Below are 25,726 nucleotides of genomic sequence, written 5' to 3' on the forward strand. Positions count from 1 at the left end.
CGTTTCAGGCAATCGTTATGGCGTTCATCCAAAAGAATGCGACGTTGGAGGTTATCTTTCCAATTATAACTGCCTGGCTCTCCTAACCTAATGAAAATGTCTTAATATGGCGGCTGCCGACTTCCGCTCTTAGTTTTAACTTCCGTCAACCAAGGGAAATAATAGGCATTTTGTTTAAAATGGTATTTTAGTAAAAAACTTCTAAAAATACTATCTGCAGCATCGTGCTGGCAGGCGGGAGGCGGTAATGAAGGAGTAGCTTTCACAAAATAAAAAAGAATAAAAATTACACTGACACAAATGGAAAGTGTTGCCCCATCAAGCACCAGTCCGATATTTGTGAAGCAATTTGGAGATGTTCATCACATATCGGATATTAAATGATTAACTTTTATTCCATTAGGAACTGGTAGCTATCATAAATATCAGTATGTGGTGTGTTCCACGCCCTCCCCTCCAAGGGTAGGAATACAATCTTGTATTAGTTGTGTCATCGAACATTTTCCTGAGAAATTTCTTGCCATGTCTGAAACACATGGTCTGTCATTTCATGAAGATGCTGGCTGGAGACTGGTACGTGACTACACGTCTTCCCATGACATCCGAGACATGCTCTGTGGGTGATAAAATTGCAGACGCACTCTGTGGATGATGAATCAGAGGATTGGGCAGGTCAGTCAAGAATCCGCACACTTCTCAAGGCATTTGTGATGCGAAGTGCTGGAACATGTCATTTGGTACCCTGATCATGAAAGATATGTCAAAATGTTTTACTATTCTTGCCATATACTGGCTAGCATTCAACCTCTTTTCATCAACAGCCAAATCAGTCCTTTCCCATATCTGATGGCTCCCCACACCATGGCTGCAGGAGCTGAAGAGGCAGGAGTCTCGAGGATCGTTGTTTCCTGTGACAGGTCGTCTACTGACACGTTGGCGTAGACACGACCGCCACAAACAGAAGCGAGATTCAACGTTGAATGTCACAGGAGACACGCAATGCCCCAGTACATCCTGGGTCCACATTTTGCATGTCTGTGGCTTGGTGTCAGCTCCAAAAGTGGCGTTGAAACTCGAGATATCAATCCAGTTTCCAGTAATTAGTTCCTGGCGGTTCTTGGTGACATTCTGCCTGTAACCTTTGCCCGGATTTCAGCTGTTGTCATCCATCTATTACTCAGAGCTAGTCCAATAACTCCATGATTCTCTCGTGGTCTGCTCCGTCTGGAAGGACCTGTGCTATTCCACTTTCCGCAGTTGTTGTCATTCATGTATTACTCAGAGCTAGTCCAATAACTCTACGATTTTTTCGTGGTTTGCTCCTGTTGGAAGGACCTGTGCTATTCCACTTTCCGCATTTCTTGTCATTCATCTATTACTCAGAGCTAGTCGAATAACTCTAGGATTTTATCGTGGTTACTCCTTCTTGAAGGACCTGTGCTAGTCCTCCTTGCAAACTATTGTCCCGAGTCCATCTCGTTAGCACTGTATATGCGCTCATTAAACTTCTGCCAGCTGCTCCAGTGTCCATCATACTAATGCTTAGACCTTTTTCTAATTCCGAATGATTCTGATGAGCTGGACGCGCACGTCAACTGGGCATGCAGTACTGCGATCTACACAAATACTCTCGCCATTTTTCGTCTGTGGGAATGACTTCCTTCTGTACTGAAAACAAACTCGTAGAAGTATTGTTAAACAGGGGAAAGGAATATGAATGGGTAGCTTTGAGAGATAAAATAGTGAAGACGGCACGGATCAAATAGGTAAAAAGACAGAGCCTAGCAGGAAGCCTTGACTATAACAGGCTACATTTAATTTAACTGAGGAAAGGCGAAAGTATAGAAAGGCAGCAAACGAAGTAAGCGAAACGTCTAAAAAATGAGACTGACAGCAAATGCAAAATGGCTAAGCAGGAACGGCTATAGGACAGATGTAAGGATACAGAGTCATAAATGAGATAGATACCGCCTACAGGAAAACTAAAGACACTGGAGAAAAGAAAAGCGGCTGTACGGGTATCGAGAGCGTACGTGGGAAACCAGCCCTAAGCAAAGATGGGAAAGCTGAAAAGTGGAAGAAGTGTATAGAAGGGCAGTACAAAGGAAAAGTACTTGAAGACAGTATTATGCAAAGGAAGGAGGATATAGATGAAGATGAGGTAGTCCCCTGGAGTAGACGACATTCCGTCAGACTACTGATATCCTTGGGAGAGCCAACCATGACAAAACTATTCCACTTGGTATGCAAGATGTATGAAACAGGCGAAATACCCTCAGACTTCAAGATGTGACAGTACCTAGCATTTACTGCTAGTGCAGCTACTCTTCTAAGCAGCATCCCATATGAGCAACCCAGTTGCGTTTTTGCCTGTGGTTACTCGTACTTTAAATACTTGGGCTATGCACGGCTCTGTTTAAAAAGAATGGCTCCATGTAGTCATGGGGGTCGAGCTGCGTACATCTGCTTTCGTGCCCTGCAGCTAATTCGCTGCAAATAATAATCTGTAGCTGTGATCCTGCATTCAGATAGTCCGTGCATTGGCTAGAATTGCGAGTTAATAAAATATACCAGAAATAGAAGTTAAATGAATAATTTGATAACTAGGATTTCTATTCTAACGTCTGTAATTGAGGTAGACGACAGAATTATGATGAATAATGATTATTCAAAACAAGACATCTCAAATAAACAGGAAGTGGTTCTGTGATATTCTGTTAAAATATAGACACAAAAAATCCTTATCAAATGCAGTAAAGTTACCTCGAGAGTGTTACAGAAACGACAGCAATATCCCCACATTAAATTATAATCAAACATGCTCGAAAACTAAGTCCATTTCGTAATCACAATACACGAATTATTCACCAGCTCAAAACATTTGAGAGTTCAACATGAAGATTCACAAATCAACACATGCGAGAATGATGAGTTGAAACTCATACTCTGTCTATCCTCAGTACTGTAATGCAACCGAAAAAATTTAGAGTCCCACACTGGATCACTTTCAGACCACTCAAAATATAAAGTCCCTTTAGAAGTTAAGGTATGGTAGCAGCCATTCACTGCCCAGAACCAATCTCCTTCACAATAGAATACCACTCGTTACCACAGGCGGATCTGCTTCCTTCAAGCACATACGTAAAAGTGTCCACAATCGCTTCCTTGAGCTCTTCACTCGGAAAGCCCAAGTCTCCACTTGACTCCCATAGTGTTGTGCTACTGTCTGTTTTTCCATTGGCTGAAGGCCGTTCCCACCAAAATTACATCGTTCTTACAGTCTACAGACATCATTTGACTCAACGTGATCACTTCCCAGACTAAACTAATATATTACAACAATATTTATATGAAGAAATGTTATAAATATTTGGTCACCCTCACATCATTCATAATAAGTACAAATAAAGGTTTGTTTTAAACAGCTATTTATACCTTCTTGACAGAAATGTCTTTTGATTTTCTTTTCAATTGTGGTGTCTGCTAATACATGCAATTGGCCACTTTCAAATTACCACAGTTTTAATAGCACTTTCAGTCAACATTTAAATAAAGTTACCTGCAAAATAGTAAACTATTCAAGAACTACACAAGTATCGCAATATGTGAGGCGTTCATGCTGTATTCATTTGGAGAGTAATTGTGAAGAATACAATGTTCTAACAAACATATGCGTATAAAAAAGGTATAAAGGACGTAAGTCAATAGATAAAGTAGATATAGATGAGTGGCTTTCTGGGATGAGAGCTGTTGTGCAATCCTATCATCTGAAATACTGCCTGTTAAAATCGCATGAAGCGTTTGAAAGTTGTTGATTCAGAGATTCATTGTGAAAGTACTAATTCGCTGTGAAATATTAGCTTCTGTGCCGGCCAGTGTGGCCGAGCGGCTCTAGGCGCTTCAGTCTGGAACCGCGCGTTCGCTACGGTCGCAGGTTCGAATCTTGCCTCGGGCATGGATGTGTGTGACGCCCTTAGGTTAGTTAGGTTTACGTAGTTCTAAGTTCTAGGGGACTGATGACTTCAGATGTTAAGTCCCATAGTGCTCAGAGCCATTTGAACCATTAACTTCTGTAATTTTAAATATATTGAAATATTGTTGTGTTATTGGCTACACCTCATTTTTACGAGATCGCGGGTGTAGTCGGATTTGCGTTAACATTTGAGTATGAATTATTATAGATTCTTTAAGAGCTGTGAGAAGCCATCTTTCACCTTGTCTGACACTCAACCATTTCTGGCGCATCTATTGCACAAAGGCCATGAGAGTGATAGCCATCCAAATTCCCAGCATTGGGGTTTAGCCATTTCCGGCGATGCGCTTCTCGTCCTCGTACCTGAGCTCGCCTGGGGCGGCCAAGTGAAGACCTCGTCCCGCTGACTCGCACCCAGCCAAGCGAGCGAATTCAGCTCTCCTTAATACCAGCCCGAGGTGGACGAATTACTCGCCTACATACTCTTCACGTTACAGAGAAGAATGTAATAACTCCAGTTCCAATGAAATCAGGTGCTGACAGGAGCGAACATTATCAAACCATCAGTTTAATAAGTCACTGTTGCGAAATACTGACACGAATTGTTTGCAGAAGAACGGAAAAAACTGGTAGAAGCCGATCGTGGGAGAGATCGCTTTGGATATCGAAGAAATATAGAAATAAGTGAAGCAATAGTGACCCTGCAACTTACCTTAGAATACAGGTTAAGAAAAGGTAAACCTACCAGCTTTTTTAGATTTGGAGGAAGCTTTAGACAGTATCGACTGGGATATACTCTCTGAAATTCTAAAGATAACACTGGTAAAATACAGGAAGCGAGAGGTTATTTATAAATTGTACAGAAGTCAGACGGCAGTTATAATAGTCGAGAGGCATGAAAGGGAATCAGTGGTTGAGGAAAGAGTGAGACAGGGTTGTAATCCATTCCCGATGTTATTCAGTGTGTACACTGAGCAAGCAGTAAAGGAAACCAAAGAAACGTTGGGAGGGGGACTCTAAATTCTGGCAGAAGAAATAAAAACTTGGAGGTCAGAGACAGCAAAGGACTTAGAAGATCAGTTGAAGGGAATGGACAGTATCTTGAAAGGAGGATTTAAGAGGAACATCAACAAAAACTGATGAAGGAGTCTAGAATGTAGTCGAATTAAATCAAGCGGTGCAGAAGGAATTAGATTAGGAAACGAGACACTGCAAGTAGATGCAGATGAGTTTGAATATTTGAGCAATAAAATAACTGATGAAAAGCAGAGACGATATAAAATGTAGACTGGTAATGGTAAGAAATGCGTTTATGAAGAATAGAAATTTGTTAACGACGAATATAGACATAAGTGTTAGGAAGTCTTTTCCGAAGTTATTTGTAGCCTTGTATGAAAGAGATAAGTGGGCGATAAATAGTTCAAATGGCTCCGAGCACTATGGGACTTAACATCTGAGGTCATCAGTCCCCTGGACTTAAAATGGTTCAAATGGCTCTGAGCACTATGGGACTCAACTGCTGTGGTCATCAGTCCCCTAGAACTTAGAACTACTCAAACCTACCTAACCTAAGGACATCACACACATCCATGCCCGAGGCAGGATTCGAACCTGCGACCGTAGCAGTCGCACGGTTCCGGACTCCCCTAGACTTAGAACTACTTAAAGCTAACTAACCTAAGGACATCACACACATTCATGGCCGAGGCAGGATTCAAACCTGCGACCGGAGCAGCAGCGCGGTTCCGGACTGAAGCGCCTAGAACCGCTCGGCCACAACGGCCGGCTCGATAAATAGTACAGACAAAAATGGTTCAAATGGCTCTGAGCACTATGGGACAACTTCGAAGGTCATCAGTCCCCTAGAACTTAGAACTACTTAAACCTAACTAACCTAAGGACATCACACACATCCATGCCCAAGGCAGGATTCGAACCTGCGACCGTAGCGGCCACGCGGTTCCAGACTGAAGCGCCTAGAACAGCTCGGCCACCCTGGCCGGCTAGTATTCGTTCAAAGTGTTTATTGTGTAACACTTCCAATTTCCGTCAGCCTCAAAATAAAAGTTAAAATGACGCGTCTTATTTCCTTCTCGTGTCCGAACTTGCACTGTCTCTAGTGACTTCTTCGGGAGGGGACGTTAAGCTCTGATAATCCTCTTTCTTTTGCAGGCAAGGGTCAGACGTAAGTGCCTCCACACCATATGTTAGCGTATTTTTGTAATTAATCGTAGTTTTTTTGCTTTCGGGTTTGAGGCAGAGGTAGAAGTAAGATGTGGAATGAGTCCGTACCCACTGCTAGCCTATCGCGAGGCGGTGACAGAAACATTGGCGTAAAGTACAAGGAGGCCCACAGCCTGGGAGGCCGGCAGCTCGAATAACACGGTTAGTGTGTGAGTAGTGCGCTGGCAGCAATACGAGCCGCGCGACACTGACCAGGTGACCCGCGCTGCCGCAAAAAACCCGCCAGCGTATCTCACAGGCGACTGCCCGTCGCCGAGCGGACAGCCCGTGCACCTGCGCTGCTTCTCATACAGTGACTCCCAAAATTATACGCCCGCTACCCGATCCTAAACTCACTGCTTAGGCTCAGGACCCATCGTCGGGAATCCGTATCTCTGGTGGTACGAGGTCGATATTGATTGCGCTACCTTGACAAACAATACACAATCGTGAGTGACGTGTGAGCGCTGGAGTTTACCACCGTTCACAGCTCACAACTGGATGTCCGAGATCGAATACTATTCGCTACACCTACATCAACACACATTTAATGTTCGGGGTTTTTCAAAAAGAATCATCCGATTTCACAAGACAGTATCTGCTACATGCTTGATGACAGAAACTTAGGGCGGATTTTAACTTACGCAGTAGGACTGCAGACATTTTATTTTCGAAACTACCATCCGATATTATAAGGGTGCGTCTATTACATGCACGTACATACAAACTTGAGGTACTTTTTACAGATCAAAGTTCACATTTACTTTCCACAAATGTTCAGTGTGAACTCCACATGACGCAAGACAGACGTCTAGACGATACTCAAATCCGTCTCACACTTTTGATAGCAATTCCTGACTCACTGCATTCTCTAATGTTTCTGTGCGGCTTTGCAGTTCATCCAAAGTCGTTGGGAAGCGAGGTACATCGACGGATTCCTTCTCAATCATTGAGAAAACTCAAATTGACACCAAGCGCCTTGGAGACCAATGGTCAATGCGAGTACGAGGATAGTTTGAAAAGTTCGCGGAATTACTACTAGCTGTAAGTGGAAGCGCGAGGTAAATACGTCACCCTTTATGAGTAAACACGTGATGCGTCAGTGCTCTGGGTAGAGATCTCTGGTGGAGACATCTCTCTGTTGTTGTTTCTGTGGAGATGGAAAAAAATCGAGATTCCAGTAATGTTTAAGTACTCTGTACTGAAAGGTATGAATAGCAAAGGAAAGTCATGCTTATGTTCAGAACACACTGTGGGACTCTGCTACTTCATATTCAGCTGTTGCCTAGAGGAAATGGAACTTAAATTTTGTCGAGACAGCTTGGATGATGATCTGGGTATTGGTCGGCCAAGATGTGCCACAGAAATTATTGAAAAAATGCATAAAATGGTAGTGGAGGATCGCCGACCATAAGTGCGAAAAAAAGCTGTAGTGATGTCATCTGACGGGATACCACAATTTAACACTGGAATTGGACAGGGGACATTTATCTGCTAGATGGGAGCCACAACTCTTAGCGCAGGATCAGAAAGACATCAGAATGAAATATCCGAACAACGTGTGATCCGTTTTCAGAGCAACCGACAAGATCTTTTGCACTCGTTTGTGACCTCAGGTGAAACTTGGATCCACTATTATACCCCAGAAACAAAATAACAGTAAAAGCAGTCGAAACATGTCAATTCACCACTAGCACCGCCACTTCCACCTCCATCAACGAAAGCAAAGGCAACACGGATAGCTGGCGAGGCATGGCGTCAGTTTCCTGGAATGATAAAGCGATTCTGCTGGGAGACTGGTGTTTTGCCAACAAAGCGCAGTCTTTGTTTCGCCTTCCCCACAATATTATCTATGTGGTCTTTCCAATTTAAGTTGCTCTTAATTGTAATTCCTAGGTATTTAGTCGAATTGACAGCACTTATATTTGTGCGATTTATCGTATATCCAAAATTTATCGGATTTCTTTTAGTACCTATGTGGATGACCTCGCACTTTTCTTTGTTTAGTGCCAATTGCCACTTTTCGCACCATACAGAAATTCTCTCTAGATAATTTTGTAATTGGAATTGATCGTCTGATGATTTTACTAGACTGTAAATTACAGCGTCATCTGCAAACAATCTAAGGGGGCTGCTCAGATTATTACCTAGCTCATTTATATAAATCAGGAGCAGCAGAGGGCCTATGACGTTACCTTGCGGAACGCCAGATTTCACTTCTGATCTACTCGATGATTTACCGTCTATCACTATGAACTGTGACCTCTCTGAGAGGAAATCACGAATCCAGTCACACAACTGAGACGATACTCCATATGCACGCAATTTGATTAATAGTCGCTTGTGAGGAACGGTATCAAAAGCCTTCTGGAAATCAAGGAATATGGAATCGATCTGAGATCCCTTGTCGACAGCACTCATTACTTCATGGGAATAAGGAGCTAGCTGTGTTGCACAAGAACGATATTTTCTGAATCCGTGTTGGTTATGTATCAATATGTCATTTTCTTCAAGGTCATTCATAATGTTCGATTGCAGTATATGCTCCAGAATCCTACTGCAAATTGAGGGCAGTGATATGGGTCTGTAATTCAATGGGTTAATCCTATTTGATTTCTTGAATATTGGTGTGACCTGTGCTTCTTTCCAGTCTTCAGGAACAGACCTTTCGTAAAGTGAGCGGTTGTATATGATTGCTAAGAAAGGCGCTATTGTGTCTGCATACTCTGAAATTAACCTGATTGGTATACCACCTGAACCGGAAGACTTGCCTTTCTTAAGTGATTTGAGTTGTTTCCCAACACCTAAGGTATCAACTGTTATGTCAATCATGCTAACGGCTGTTCTGGTTTCGAATTCTGGAATATTTATTTCGTCTTCTTTCGTGAAGGAATTACGGAAATCTGTATTTGGTAATTCCGCTTTAGTGGCACCATCATCTGTAACATTTCCATCGCTATCGCGCAGTGACGGTATTGACTATTACCTTCCCACTCAAAAATGGTTCAAATGGCTCTGAGAACTATGGGACTCAACTGCTGAGGTCATCAGTCCCCTAGAACTTAGAACTACTTAAACCTAACTAACCTAAGGACATCACAAACATCCATGCCCGAGGCAGGATTCGAACCTGCGACCGTAGCGGTCTTGCGGTTCCAGACTGCAGCGCCTTTAACCGCACGGCCACTTCGGCCGGCCTTACCTTCCCACTGGTCGATGACTTACGGGACAGTACTACTATAGCCTCTTGTACGAACTACAGCAAAAGATAGTTGAAAAAGGCGTGGTTTTGACAAGGAAAAAAAGTCATCTTTCATCAATACAATTAGCTCACACACACATGTGTCGTCGCCATTGCAAAAATACATGAACGAAGATACAAGTTGTTGCCATATCCGCTTTATTTGCGTAATTTAGCTCCATCAGACTTCAGACTCTTCCCAAATCTCAAAATTTTCGTCGATGGACGGAGATTCTATTCAAACGTGAAATAACATCCGAAGTTGATTGGTATTTTGCAGGCCTGGAGGAATCTAATTTTCGAGTTGGGATCAAGCCACTGGACATAGCTGGACCAACTATATTCTTGTACAGGGAGACAACACTGTAAAATAAAAAAGTTTCACTGATGTAAGTCGTCATTTTCTATTCCATTCCGAGAACTTTGCAGACTGCCCTTGTACGTACGCCTGTTACGGCCGATCCATCGTTGAGGTAGATCCTTGTTAAGAAATGCTATTATATCTAGGTGGACTTATAGAAACGGAGAACACAAAAATAGCTTTTGTTGCTGTATTATCGGCATTTCGACCAGAGTGACACTGGGTAATGGATGAGCGAGCAAAGTGGCTACACCATGGAGAAACGTGCGTTATCCAGTGAGTCAGAATTTTACCTCTTTTGCGAAAGATGCGAGTCGTTCAGTACACCGACGACTCATAGAGGGGTTTAATTCGCAGAAGGCCTATATGGAGGTCGTAGTTCGGGCTGGAGGTAGTTCTGTGATGTTTCCAGGGCGTTTTCATTCAAGCGGCGATCAAAACGTTTCCGTTCGGAGACCGTACGGTACAGAATCTACGTGCAAATCAGGAGACAATCATCTCACCGACGCACCAGGCTGAAGATATCCGTTTGGTAAAACAACGTGTCCTACTGCGTGAAGGAGTCCGTAACTGCCTGCTGCACATTCTCGTCCGACAGGAATTGTGGACACTGGAAGCCTCTTTTAAGGGACAGAAGGTGTGCTAATCGGATGAGGAGAGATGAGTACCATAGGGCGGGCGCTCGAGTGTCTCCCGCTTGAGCTGGCCTAACTTCTGCCTTACGACATTTGTGACGTGGGGACGCACGTTATCATGAAGCAGCAGCAAACCTTGTCGTGCACCATTCCACGACGATTGTTTTCGATAGACAGGTTGCCCCATACACATTCTTCGTTCACCGATGGATGTCTACAGGTATTTGTCTTTCGGCACCCAGGAAAAGAATAACAGTACGTTGGTCCTGTTTGGACTCATTGGTAAAGACGTCGCTATAGTTTACGTCACCTCATTTATCGCACGCACTTTGGAAAGACTCGAATGCCGCACTTATCCCTTGCTTAATGTCGGTGCTTATATACCCGCATCGGTCGCGCTACTTTGCATATACGCGGCAGCAGCGCCCTCACACGGAAACTTTATGATCGCCCCTTACACAATGCCTGGTCCCATCCATTCATATTACCTGGAATAACCACCAGGATGGTTATTTCAACATTCTCGGTGACCAAGTGTTTCCTTTCCTTGTACATCTTCACGCTGCGAACACTCCCGTCTTTGAAGATGGTAACAATCGTGTTCCCAAGGCAGCGTACATACTTTTCTGGTTTGACCAACACTCAGGCACCCTATCGCACCTAGAATGTCCTTAATCTCACAGAAAGCACCTTAGGCTGTTCGGCACAGCGAATGAAACGCACCAATATACATCCACGCAAGTTGGTAACTCTACGAGATCTGTCAGTGAGCGGTTTCATCTGGTTGTGGCATACCTGAATAAACTTACGAACTCTCTTCCTCGCTGAACTGAGGCCATTATGAGTTCGATAGGCTGTGTTGCACAACATTGACGTAGTATCTCCCGCGAGTGGCTAAATTTTAGACATATGTGTTCATGTACGCTAGCAAGGAGAATGTTTTCCCTATGCCCTCGATCATCCGGCAGTTGTCAGTCATACCATACGTCCGTAAATATTAGATTGAAAAGCAGTAAGCTACGGCCCGCTGAGAAGCAAGTCGCGCGGAGTAGCCGAGCGGTCGTGGGCGCCTTGTCACGGTTCACGCGGCTCCCTCCGTCGGAGGTTCGGGTCCTCCCTCGGGCATGAGTGTGTGTGTTGTCGTTAGTGTAAGTTAGTTGAAGTTAGATTACGTAGTGTGTAAGCTCAGGGACAGATGACTTCAGCAGTTTGGTCCCATAAGACCTTACCACAAATTTCCCGAAAATTTGAGAAAATGGTTCAAATGGCTCTGAGCACTATGGGACTTGACTTCTGAGGTCATCAGTCCCCTAGAACTTAGAACTACTCAAACCTAACTAACCTACGGACATCACACACACCCATGCCCGAGGCAGGATTCAAACCTGCGATCGTAGCGGTCGCGCAGTTCCAGACTGTAGCGCCTAGAACCGCTCGGCCACCCCGCCGGCAAAAATTTGAGAAGCACGCTTGGACAGCACACGTTTCAAAATACAAACCTTCACTTTTACACCTCGAACATTTAAAATTCGATTTTTTATATATCTGTATGAGCGCAAGGGCTCCTTGACGTTTGTTTCACGCCGGCCGGTGTGGCCGAGCGGTTCTAGGCGCTTCAGTCCGCAACCGCGCGACTGCTACGGTCACAGGTTCGAATCTTGCCTCGGGCATGGATGTGTGTGATGTCCTTAGGTTAGTTAGGTCTAAATAGTTCTAAGTTCTAGGGGACTGATGACCTCAGATGATAAGTCCCATAGTGCTCAGAGCCATTTGAACCATTTGTTTGTTTCACTGCGGATACACTAGTATCGTCCGAAATCCTACGGGGAATCAATAATTTGCGAGTGAGGGGATAATGGACGAGGGACGCTATAAGCTAAGGATTTGGGTAGTACGGCAAGCGGGTCCGGATAAGCGCCGACCAAAGTGTGGAACACATTACGCAGTTCATTCAGAAGAGTATTCATGGATCTTCCCAGCTCTGAGAAGTTTTGCAGCATAATTAATTTCGATTGGATACACGAACGAACCGTTACGGACTGTGGTCCTCCTCTGCTGGAGATTGTAATGCACTTTTTATTTGGCATAATGTCGTAAGTCAATTATTTTCATTTATTGCTGGAGTGTGTAGCTGAATATTTGGTTACAGTTTTCTGCCTTATACTACATTTTGTAATGATTTATGTGATTCTTTGTGAGAAGTGTGGAATAAACTTCAAACATGATCTGTTTAAAAAGAAAGAGATTAAGCCAACTGCTAGCGCAAAAGAAAAGGTGGTCAAGGAAACCGCTCCACAGAAGCGGAGCATGCGGGTTCGAGTCCCGGTCAAGAGAAAAATTTTCAGCTTTCGCCATTGCATTACCACTATGTACTGCGCAGCTGGAAGGCACGAGTTTCCCGCCCATCCTTTCCCTTTCCTCCCCATACTTTATTTCATGTACATATTCGAGTTTTTACTTGAGGATGGCAGCGTCACTACGAGGACAGCTGCGGGCCACGAATTGTCACTTGCCTCTGAGGCAGGCCGGGGATTGACAGTAGGAAGCAAACGCCGGCCCGTCGTGACCTTCACTAAGGATCCCGGCGCTGCGTGGGCGGCGGTGACTGGCCGCGACTGCAAGCCGTCCCCAAAGCCGGCCGGCGCCTTCCCAACCGGTTCCCCGCGCCACACACTTGCAATGTCTGCCAAATCCAGTTCCGTTTCCATTGATAATTAATACTTTCGGGAATTGTGAGGTTTTATGGCACGTCGACGACGAGGTCATTAGAGACGGAACGTAGGTTCGAGTAAGTGAATGATGGAGAAGGAAATCGGGCGTGTCCTTTAGAGAGGGGACGTACTAGCATTTAAGTTAAGTGATTTAGGGAACCGCAGGAAGCGTAAATTAAGATGAGCGGACGCTGGATTGAGCCCCGATCCTCCTGAATGCAAAGCCTGTGAGCTAATCACTGCAACACCTCTCTTGGTAATTAATACTTTACTCTGTCATTTGAGTTTGTTAGCTTCGTGCTCTTTCCGTGTCTCAAAACATTTGTGAGATAGGAGTGATGAGGCAGAGCATTATGACTACCTGCTAAACAACGCGTTGGACCACCTTTTGGAGCGAAGTACCGCAGCGATCACGCGTGCAATGGGTTCGAGAAGCCCTTGGCAACTGTCTACGCACAGGTCGCGCAGTTCCCGTAAACTGCAGGTCGGTGGTTTGTGGGCACCAAACTGGCAGCCGATATCGCTCCACATGCGTTCCATCGGGTTCCCATCAGGGAAATCTGGTGGCCGAGATGTCAACGTAACTTCGCTGACGTGTTTCACATACCAATGTATCACAATAAGAGTTATCTTGCTGGAAGATAACATTACCTTCGGGTAGAAAACGAAGGGATTCTGGTAGTTTGCAGTAATTTTCACGTATTCTACAGTTGCCGTGGTGCCTTAGATTACTACTGAAAGTACCATGGAAGACGAGGTAAGGGTCCCTCATAGTGTAATACTGATCCTACCTGCTTGCGTACGTGGAGCGGTAAATGTTTTTAGCAGCCGTTCGCCTTTATGACGGCGTATCCGGACACGAGCATCGGGCCGGCCGGAGTGGCCGTGCGGTTCTAGGCGCTACAGTCTGGAACCGAGCGACCGCTAATGTCGCAGGTTCGAATCCTGCCTCGGGCATGGATGTGTGTGATGTCCTTAGGTTAGTTAGGTTTAATTAGTTCTAAGTTCTAGGCGACTGATGACCTGAGAAGTTAAGTCGCATAGTGCTCAGAGCCATTTGAGCCACGAGCATCGGCCTGGTGTAACAGTGACGTGATTCATCTGAACAAGCGACACGTTTATATTCAACCACGGCCCAACCTTCAAGATGTAATACTCACTGCAAGCGTAACTGATGATGTTGTTGGATCAACGTGGGAAAACGCTAAGGTCATCTGTTGCGAAGTCCTGTGTTCAACAATGGACGCTGAACGGTGTACACCGAAACACTTGTGTCTGAATCAGGAGACCTGCCACATATTGGTCCTTTTATTGCTTTACAAAGCGGGCAAGTTTCGACCTCCACGTTTCGTGATAAGTTGTGGACATCAATCACGTTGCTATTCGTGGTAATGTAGTCCTTCACACACTTTCCTCAGGTCCTCACGACAGTAGCACGCCAACTGCCCAACAGCTTCGAGCTTCGCCGTTTCCGAGACACTCGTGCCCAGGCGCTGGAACTAACACTGTGAAAGTCGCTTACGCCAGTGGATTTCCCGCATTCAGTCTCAGATTCGTCATAATGTCCTGGCTCATCAGTGCATATTGACGAATGCGCTTCAATTCAGAAATAGTTCAAATGACTCTGAGCACTATGGTACTTAACATCTGAGGTCATCAATGCCCTAGAACTTCTTAAACCTAACTAACCTAAGGACATCACACACTTCCATACCCGAGGCAGGATTCGAACCTGCGACCGTATCAGTCGCGCGGATCCGGACTGAAGCGCCTAGAACCGCTCGGCCACCGAGGCCGGCGCGCTTTAATTAATAAGAAACAATTCAATCAAGATGTTTTAGAATGACGATACACAAGCACCTTATCATTTTTTAATTTCCTCCATATTTAATGCGTGACCTCATTTAAAATTGCTCAGTGGTGGTATTTACATTTGTTAGATCAATACTAAGCAAAATATTATGTATTGAACTACTTTACAATTTATTGAATTTTTGTGTGTGACTTCTCGACTGGTCTGATGCAGTCTCCGACGTCTTTAATCAGTGATGTTTTAATTTGGAGTACTTTTTGTAGCAATCATATTTTATAATTACAACTGCATGTTTCAGTCAATGGAAGGCAGCGGAAGCTACACAAGTTCCTTTATCAGGAAAGTGTGCGCTAAGTACAACATACTTTAATAAATACCAACGGATAAATGCTCCTAACTGGGGACAAAAAAGGCAAATATGTCTCTTTCTAAAAAAAAAAAAAAACTGACTGAGAGCTGCCTCTTTCTACCTTTCTATGTACCTTTAAAATTTTTCCCAAAAATTTTGGCATGGGAACATATTCGCGCTCTTTTTAACATGCGATTCACCTTTTGGGTAGCCGAAGGCTTTAACGGGTCGCTTTCGGCATTCGGGGAGGCGAATCTGGACCGGTTAGAATCTGCCTCACAAATTAACTACGAGAACTGGTGAATCGGCCATCCTGGGTGTGGCTTTTTGGCAGTTTTCCACATCCAACTAGGTAAATACCGGGCTGGTACCCACGTCACACCTCAGATACACGCTAGCAAACATTTAGAAAATGTTCTCCCACTTGAACATGAGATTCGCTGTAAACATAGACAGAGGGGTACACAGATTCCATTCCGGGGGCAATGTTGGTGTCTGGAAAGGCAACCGGCCACCAAATGTTACCAACATTGCCAAACACATAGTATAAAGTCCAACCCCGTACAGAAATGGGAAAGTGCAAGAGGAGGTGGGGTGGAGGATGAGGAGGAGGAAGAAGAAGAAGAAGAAGAAGAGCATCCCACAGTCAGATACTGCTCATTTGTCTGGAAAACAACAGGTATGAGAACGACCTTCTAAAGGTCAACCGTTATCTTTGAAACCATTCTTCTCATTTCTCATTATTTTTACTTTTGGTTGCTTCCAGACAATCTTGTATCTTCTGTTGAACTCTCCTCTTCCCTTCATTGTCCAAAATTCACCTTTCAAAAATATTTAGTAAGCTGATATTTTGTTTAAACAGTCTGTTTCTCACGTTTGAAGCGGTATCTCCAGGTGTCTGTCATATTTCTCTAATTTCTTCACAGGATTGTGCTCTCTTCGGAGCTGCTCTTTGCTTGCACTGCTCCTCGGCGTGGCAGAGCCGCTTATGGTTTTCTGACTGCTGTTATCGCTGTCTACATTTCGTAGACACGCAGAACGAAGCTGACGAACTGTTTCCTCGTTTCAACACTGAAATATTTGATTATTAAGAGCTCTCGTCTTCATGTTAAAGTGTTATGCGCTTGCATCCTTTCTTTTCAATTTCAGTGCCGTATATGACTCTGTCAAAACAGTAGAAGTTACCTATATTAAATTTCTTATCTCAACCTCCGCTGGTAACTGAATTAAAATCTACAATTCCAGAACTGTCAATGATAAATCAGAGGCTTCACCGTCGATGATATGCTGAAACTAACTAAATATATAGGATCACACTGATACTTTTAGGCCAACTGCAGAATGCTGCAAATGTAACAGCTTCCTCAGAGTGATTGTGATTGTAAGTGAAGTCATATGTTAAGCATTTTTAACGTTCCTTGTTGTGATTACATTTGTTTCAGTTCATTTTGGCACGGTTCCTAATAACCTCGCTAAATCGATATACAAACAAATGTACAGAATTTCCCAAAAGAACACCAACAAACTTTAGGGACAGGTTCCTTATATAAAAACAGGTAAAAAAATCTGGTAAACATGGAGTCTAAAATGCATCAACTTCAGACAGGGGTGGTCAAGAATTCTGCCCACAGGCCATGCCCTGGAGTGAGTAGCCATAGAGCCCGACCTGGCTGGCACGGTTCCCCCACCGCCACGCTACGCTGGCGAAACTTGAGTAGGGGGAAACTGCGAACGAGCCGCATTTAAATTGCAATGCAGTCGCACTGGGTAAGACTTAGTTTTATATTTCATGTTTCTCAACAACACAGATAAAAACAAAAAAATCAGCATTATTTAATTATTTTTGATTCTCTGAAGAAATAATGTTTATCTGGTACAACCTGTCAGCATATGGACAGACGCAGACAATTTCATAGATTTTTGCAGTCAGGTTGCCACGTAATTGTGACTTATTTAGTTTCATAATCGAAAAAACCTCTTTCATACATACGTTGGTCGAAATACTGTAGTTGGTTGGTTGGTTTGGGGGATTCAAGGGACCAGACTGCGACGGTCATCGGTCCCGAAATACTGTAGTATTTTTGCAATCTCAAAATGGAACCATGAGAACTCTACCTGAGGAAAGGAATGCAGACAACCTGGACGCTGTTAACGTCAAAGGGATTTGTCTTTAAAACGGTACATACCTTGCTGATCAGTCAGTTACATTTGCACATGCACAGGCGTACTTTCACCGAAAAAGTAAATGGTCTGGAAAACAACTCGAAAACAAATGTAAAATGGGGAGTTTCCTCAAAAGGTGTAGGGAACTTTACTTGTTATTCTTTCAAGACCACAGTGAATTCCTCAAACCTTGCCTTCTCTTTAACGGCAGTGAGCTTACGTAACTGCACTATGTTTGTCAGAATGTGTCCCTTCTACAACACGATTTTGTCTTTAAATTCATCCCCCACCAAATCTGAAACACGTTGTTTCTCTCCTAGCAATCTCCTACTGTGGACAGTGTGAAGTCAAGTCCACTTAAAATGCGAGGTATGCAATCCATTCCAGATGTTCTAATTTTCGTTTCTGCACTCGTTTTTCCTTCATAAATTCAACAATGGCGAGTTTTAAATCGAAATATCGTTCCAGGCATGCCCGTTTACTTGACCAACGGTACTTTGCAGTATCATATAAGGTATCCATACTCTTCGTTCATTTCCACCGGAAACTGCAACAGCAGACAGTGGAATAATGCGTGCGACTCCAGAAATTTTACTGTTCGTACCACCAATTTTTTCACGTGCTCCATGGCTGCAAATTTAGCACAAAGTGCTTCTTGATGTAGAGAACAATGAATCCCATCTGTCGAGATTGTTGTAAATTTTGGTTCTTTCATTGTCAACTAAATCTTTAAATTCTTTCTGCGTGATGTTGTAATGTCGTTTCCTAGCAAATTTGCAGTACCCGTCGCTGATGCGACTGCATAATGTACATTGAGAATTGTCACCCATGTCTTCTGTCATTCCCATCTATTTTTAGAGGTTTGTGACAATAGATCGATAAGCGGCACTTTTTTTTTTATTACAAACAGTAGCTGGACCTGTGAACGTTCTCCATACCAGAAACAAATACCAAATAGAGACCACGATTCTGCTGAAGTTAAGAGAGTTGTGCCGGCCAAAAAATGCCGTACCGCAGTACTGAATGAAAATATTGCTCTTTTCCGGCTGCTTCCGAGAAGGACCGAGAAAGCCGAGACAGGCCATGGTTCAAATGGCTCTGAGCACTATGGGACTTAACTGCTATGGTCATCAGCCCCCTAGAACTTAGAACTACTTAAACCTAACTAACCTAGGGACATCACACACATCTATGCCCGAGGCAGGATTCGAACCTGCGATCGTAGCGGTCGCGCGGTTCCAGACTGTAGCACCTAGAACCGCTCGGCCACTACGGCCGGCGACAGGCCATGTCTTGGAACGCCCGCGACCCGCACACCCGGCACTCGTGAAGTTTGCCACGCCATGGCTGACCTTGCCTTAAGAGGTTTGAGCACTTGTTCATCTTCGCTAGTGTGAAACACATCTCTTCCACTGAACAAGTGCTGGTAGCTCGAAGGTATGCATTAAAGAGCCCATGTTTACTACACATTTTTTTCTAGTTCTGTCCCTTACTACCTCCTCCTAATATATTTCAAACAAAGAGCTTGCAGTAGAAGAGATGTATTTCATAGTATCGAAGATGAACAAGTGCTCATATCTCTTAAGGTAAGCACCGTAGAGCCCGTGTTTACTAGACATTTTTTCCTTGTTTTGGTGCAAGAAACCTGTCCCTGAAGTCTGTTGGTGTTTTCCTGCGACACCATGTAAACACAGTGTGTGTCTCCTATGAGTCGTCAGGCGCATTTTATCTTGTGTTTCGGCAGATATCTGCAACTACTTATTGAAATTTGTAGCTGCTGTCAGCCCAAACCAATACTGCTCATCACATCTTTCATTCGACGCCCAGTGTCGACGCAAAGATTCGGTTTGTTTCCTATTACAAGAAAAAAGATTTTTAAAGCGGAATTTTACGTACCTATTCGACAGAGCGGTCCCAGACTAGCCTAGTGCGATATTCGTTTTACCGTCATGTATTAAAAGGGCCAGTAAAACAAGGAGCTTTGTGACCGAGCGGTTCTAGGCAGCCGGCACGGTAGCTCAGCGTGTTTGGTCAGAGGCTTAGATGCCCTCTGTAAAAAAAAAAAAAAAAAAAAAAAAAAAAAAAAAAAAAAAAAAAAAAAACAACCTGAGTTAATCGATCATCGATCAACGACGAACTTAAACGGGTGTCTTACGACGTCCGCCCCGAGCAGATGCAACAAACATAAGTGAACAATGTGAAGTTAAAAAAAATACATAAAAAATAAAAGCGCTTCAGTCCGGAACCGCACTGCTGCTACGGTCGCAGGTTCGAATCCTGCCTCGGGCATGGATGTGTATGATGGCCTTAGGTTAGTTAGGTTTAAGCAGTTCCAAGTTCTCTGGGACTGATGAACTCAGAAGTAACGTCCCGTAGTGCTCAGAGCCATTTTAAAGTAATGTAACTACAGACAGCAATACTCAATGTTGCCGTATGTCAATCTACAACGTCAGGAAATGTATTGATGAAGGCAATAAAGCCGAAATAAGCTTATATACTAAAATAAAATATCAAGCATCATACAGTTTACCAGTTTTCTGCACAACTCTCAGAACAGTTGACTGCCTTATGATCAGAGCTCGTGCAACGCGCCGACCACTAGATACGGGATTTTCACAAATCACGTGTAAGAGATTCTCTTCCGTATTAGGTTTCCTAGCACGTTTCACACAGCCAATACCTCTCATTCTAACACGGGAAGACTGGATTTCTAGTAGGCGCCCATGTGCAATTTGCAGTTTGAAAAGTACTGTGAAGTCATACACGTGATGCATATCGACCAACTTTTCATCAGCAAATTTATCCATGCAGCTGTATATTACTGTTAACTGACAGCTAACACTGACGGAAAAAGACACAAGACAGAACCGAGCGCTACCGAGCGCAAGCTTGAAGGCGAAGAGTAAAACGGGTTCTACTACTGTCAGTACCAGCTGCTGTGGGCAAGTGAAAAGAAGACACACAGAGCATACAGTTCTGCACTACTCTCGGTGCAATGCAGATACAAAGCTAACTTAGGAAAGAAACTAAACTAAATGCAATGATGCAGTATGACAGAGCACGCGGCCGCGTCCCCTGTACGCGACTCCATATGGATTGGAGAAGCGATCACTATGATACGATTTGTTTTGGACTCATCCACTATATTGGAATTTGGCTGTTTTTAATCCATGACATACCGTATTTTAGCGGCGTTTTATGTTTGACGGACAACGAATCTTGGGAAAAAGATTCCGAGATTTTCCACTCTAATGTTTTAATCATATGTCACGTGAAGATGTGGCTTTAACTCCACGAAACCAGTAGTGGTACAGTAATAAAGGACAAAAATACAGCCGAAGCGGTTATTAATATCCAAGATAAATGAAATAACTCCATAACGAGCCACCGGAGACTGTGGGTCCCTTATACCCAAATACTCAGAAGTGTCACACGAAAATGGTTCAAATGGCTCTGAGCACTATGGGACTTAACTTCTGAGGTCATCAGTCCCCTAGAACTTAGAACTACTTAAACCTAACTAACATAAGGACATCACACACATCCATGCCCGAGGCTGGATTCGAACCTGCGACCGCAGCGGTCGCGCGGCTCCAGACTGTAGCGCCTAGAACCGCTCGGCCACCCCAGCCGGCGAAGTGTCACACTCTAAGACTACAGAGTAACAAGAGTGGTGCATAATCAGAAGAGAGAACATTTTCCGGTTTTGCTGCAGACACTTGTCTACTGCGGTACAGATAACAGGTACAGCATACGTTCCCCAGGGAAGCGTCCTGGGACCTCTGCTGTTCCTGATCTATATAAATGACCTGGGTGACAATCTGAGCAGTTCTCTTAGGTTGTTCGCAGATGATGCTGTAATTTACCGTCTAGTAAGGTCATCCGAAGACCAATATCAGTTGCAAAAGCGATTTAGAAAAGATTGCTGTATGGTGTGGCAAGTGGCAGTTGACGCTAAATAACGAAAAGTGTGAGGTGATCCACATGAGTTCCAAAAGAAATCCGTTGGAATTCGATTACTCGATAAATAGTACAATTCTCAAGGCTGCCAATTCAACAAAGTACCTGGGTGTTAAAATTACGAACAACTTCAGCTGGAAAGACCACATAGATAATATTGTGGGGAAGGCGAGCGAAAGGTTGCGTTTCATTGGCAGGACACTTAGAAGATGCAACAAGTCCACTAAAGAGACAGCTTACACTACACTCGTTCGTCCTCTGTTAGAATACTGCTGCGCGGTGTGGGATCCTTACCAGGTGGGATTGACGGAGGACATCGAAAGGGTGCAAAAAAGGGCAGCTCGTTTTGTATTATCACGTAATAGGGAAGAGAGTGTGGCAGATATGATACGCGAGTTGGGATGTAAGTCATTAAAGCAAAGACGTTTTTCGTCGAAGCGAGATCTATTTACGAAATTTCAGTAACCACCTTTCTCTTCCGAATGCGAACATATTTTGTTGAGCCCAACCTACGTGGGTAGGAATGATCATCAAAATAAAATAAGAGAAATCAGAGCTCGAACAGAAAGGTTTAGGTGTTCGTTTTTCCCGCGCGCTGTTCGGGAGTGGAATGGTAGGGAGATAGTATGATTGTGGTTCGATGAACCCTCTGCCAAGCACTTAAATGTGAATTGCAGAGTAATCATGTAGATGTAGATGTAGATGTAGATGTAGATGTAGATGTAGATGTAGATGTAGATGTACATGCAATGATTCGGCAACTGGAAACCTATTACAAAACTGAAGAACGTGGGATAGTACAATTCTAGCGGGCAAAATGGCGGAATTTCACAGAGATTCATCGTGAAATTCTGGTCATATATGGCCCAAATGCAATGTCTCGTCCAGCCTTAGTGAAATGGTGCCAACAATTTGACCAGCGCCGCAGAGCCGTGGGTGATGCTGACCGGAAAGAAGGAAGAATGAATAGGCTGTAGCGTTCCGCCGATATTGAGGCGGAGCACAAGCTCGGGCTGTACCACGAATGAAGAAGAAAATCGGCAGTGCCCTCTGAAAGGAACCGTGCCGGCATTTGCCCTGAGTGATTCAAGGAAATCACTGAAAATCTAAATCTGGAAGGTCGGATGCTGATTTGAACATTCGTCCTGCCGGATGAGAGTGCAGTGGTAAACCACTTCGCCACCTCGTTGGGTTGCTGACTGGGAAGTCCATTCGATTTCCATTCTACCATTTCATTTCCATCTCTTCGGCAAGCTCAAAGACATCTGGGGGAAAGAAATCTTCCAACGGTGTGGACGTCACATAGCGATTCTCGAATTCCTTCTTGATGGAGGAGCGGATTTATATCCTTAAGGAACTCAACAATTGGTAGAATGTTCGATCGTTTGAGAATGTAGGATATCCCGGTGTATACTCCTGACGAAATCTTCTCGGGCTTCCATCCGTGTAGCTGCGTCTAAAATCCGCGCCACTTCGCCAGAAGATGATGAGAATGACACTGATCGAAACGTGCGGACTTTCGACGCAGCTACCCGGAGGGAAGTCCGAGAAGATTTCATCAGCGTTCGATCGTTGTTTACAAGGACTTAGTGACTACCAGTTAACCCTGGATTCTTTAGAGCAGTGGTCGTGAAACGTTTTTGCTCAAGATCCAATACTGACGCTGTGGCACGGCACCTTGCGCCGAATATGTAGCGATCAGATTATTAATTGGTAACCTTGCCGGCCGCGGTGGTCTGGCGGTTCTAGGCGCTCAGTCAGGAACCGCGCGACTGCTACGGTCGCAGGCCCGAATCCTGCCTCGGGCATGGATGTGTGTGATGTCCTTAGGTTAGTTAGGTTTAATTAGTTCTAAGTTCTAGGGGACTGATGACCACAGATGTTAAGTCCCATAGTACTCAGAGCCATTTGAACCATTTTTGGTAACCTACAGAAAGAAATAAGTTTGATATTTTTATTAATTAACAACTTACATAAATTAGTATGTTTTGAGTCCCCAGTAGACTAGCCATAGTAAGGATGCGAAAGGTTGACCTCTGACTCCTAGGTACTGATCGTTAAAAGTCGGCACCATTCGGAAATCTTCTTGTCGACTGTTTACTGTTTCAGATTGCTGCCACCCTCAGAGACCCCATAGTTGCGACACTGTAATTAGCCGACGAAGTGTTATTGGGTTGTTTGTGTGAACGGATAATTGATTAATAGCAGTAACTGCACTATTTTCGTAAATGCGTTACACTTTATGGGACAAGATCAGAAATGTTTACTAAATGTTTTGAATGTAATTTTTCTTCTACTCATCGTGTTGTATTATAACGGCATTGATTTAGTTTCATATATCTTGCTACAAAAAAGTACCGCATTTTAAGATGACCGTCTCTATAATGTGCATTCACGAATCCATATTTGTTGCTTGAAATTTATACCACATCAGATGATAGATAAGAGGGCTCACGCCCATGCGTCGTCAGTACTGGAATACGAACAATACAACATGCCCTGTTTCACATCCTGTAACTCCACAGTAGACGCGCTACTTAACGCTCTGCCTGTGAGGTATGAGACCAACTTCACTCTGCTCACAGCCAAATTGGCCAGTCTCAATTAATGTTAAGCACACCTTAAAATATGAGTGTCTCTTTTAGTATTTGTTTGTTTCTGGGCAGGAAAACTACGTCTTAAATTTTCTTGACTTTTTTGCGTATATCATTATAAAATACGACTAAGAACAGAGTGCCACATGAATACCTGAATCGGTCCGCTGGCCGCAGTTTGTCGATCACTGCTTTAGAGAATCGAATTCCCATGAACAAAACCGCTCCAAACATCTGAGGAAAAGCTTAGAAAATTTAAAGTTTGTTGGAACTTGCTAAGTGCTCTCTTTATAAAACACTGGATGAATATAATGGGTAATTCGCGCTCCAGTTTAAGCAAAAGCTACTTTATGACGCTCTTCAATGTTTGTGACGTCATATATCCTGAATTCTGTGTCGCAAAATGATATAATTTCGCATTACATTCAGTGGAATACATTGGTACTGTCTGCAAGCTGTGTTGCGAACAGAGCCTGTGGTAAAGACATAATAAATTAAAACGTAATGCCTGAAGCTGAAGTGTGAGTACATGAACAGTGAAAGTGTAGTAAGTGTTCCATCGTTTTGTGGGGGTTGTCAGGGAGAAAAAGTTTTATAAAAATTTAAAATTATATGTAAAGTTTGTTGGAAGTCTCCAACTGCTCTCATTCTTAAATATTGCATGAATAAAAGATACCGGTATTTGCGAGCCCTCATTTACGCTGCCTCAAGACAAACACACAATTTTTATCTGTAATACTTGTCTCATTGTGTTAAAATTTCAACACAAGATTATATCTGTCAATGAGTAGATTATGATAGCAATTTAAATTTTTAAATTCCGTGAATGATTGCGCGAAATATTGAAAATCAAATTTTTGTTTCTACTGCGACCCGTCAGCTAGGCAATTGCAATTAGTTCTGGTTAGTCCCTTTGTAATACAGATGTTGATAAACAGCGCCATGTATCTGTGTTACTTTGAAGTGTACTGCAGCGTTCAATGAAAGTTACTTGGCCTGCTATAATACGGTGTAATGTAATTTTTGATGTCTTCTTGTATCTTGCAGACGATTTTCCCAACCTCGCCATTGGAAGGACTAACTGCTGTGGGTGGCTACAGAAATTAAGTTATTTTATGTAAGACCTGCTTCTAAACAACGGTTTTCTTATACAGAATGCGCCACCGCGAAATCAGATTCACCCGACTTGTGCCACAGCGCCTGCGTTTAAATGCAGTCCTGCGCTGCAAGAAATTATTAAGTATCTCAAGTGCGACTTGCGGAACCGGTTTGTCGTGCCGGGCGTAACTCACAATGTCCGTTCATCTGCGGTGCCGTTATTCGTAAACAGCAGAGGCTACGCACGGGAGTATCGAAGAAAAAAGAAATGGTGCCAGTGGGCAGGAAGAGGGGCAGCCAGACGCTGGCGAATCCCGCGCGCGACGTCACGAACAGAGGCCTGTGCTGTGTTCCAACGGCGCAGGATGCATAAAACATGCAGCTGTCGTACGCTCTTCCTGCGTTTCATGCCTCCTTTCTTGGTGTGCAGCACGAGCCTACAAGCGTATCCATACGCTCACTCATCCATCGGTCAATCCGCTGCGTCTCTACTGCGTCGCACTCCTGAGGTACGAACAACACTCCACGTTTCACCGCACTCTGGGGAAAGAAGCGCTATTAGAACAAAAGTGAGAGAAACGAAGATAACACGTAACACTCATCTC

The sequence above is a fragment of the Schistocerca nitens genome, chromosome 3 (genome assembly GCF_023898315.1).
Source record: "Schistocerca nitens isolate TAMUIC-IGC-003100 chromosome 3, iqSchNite1.1, whole genome shotgun sequence".
Classification (NCBI taxonomy): Eukaryota; Metazoa; Arthropoda; class Insecta; order Orthoptera; family Acrididae; genus Schistocerca; species Schistocerca nitens.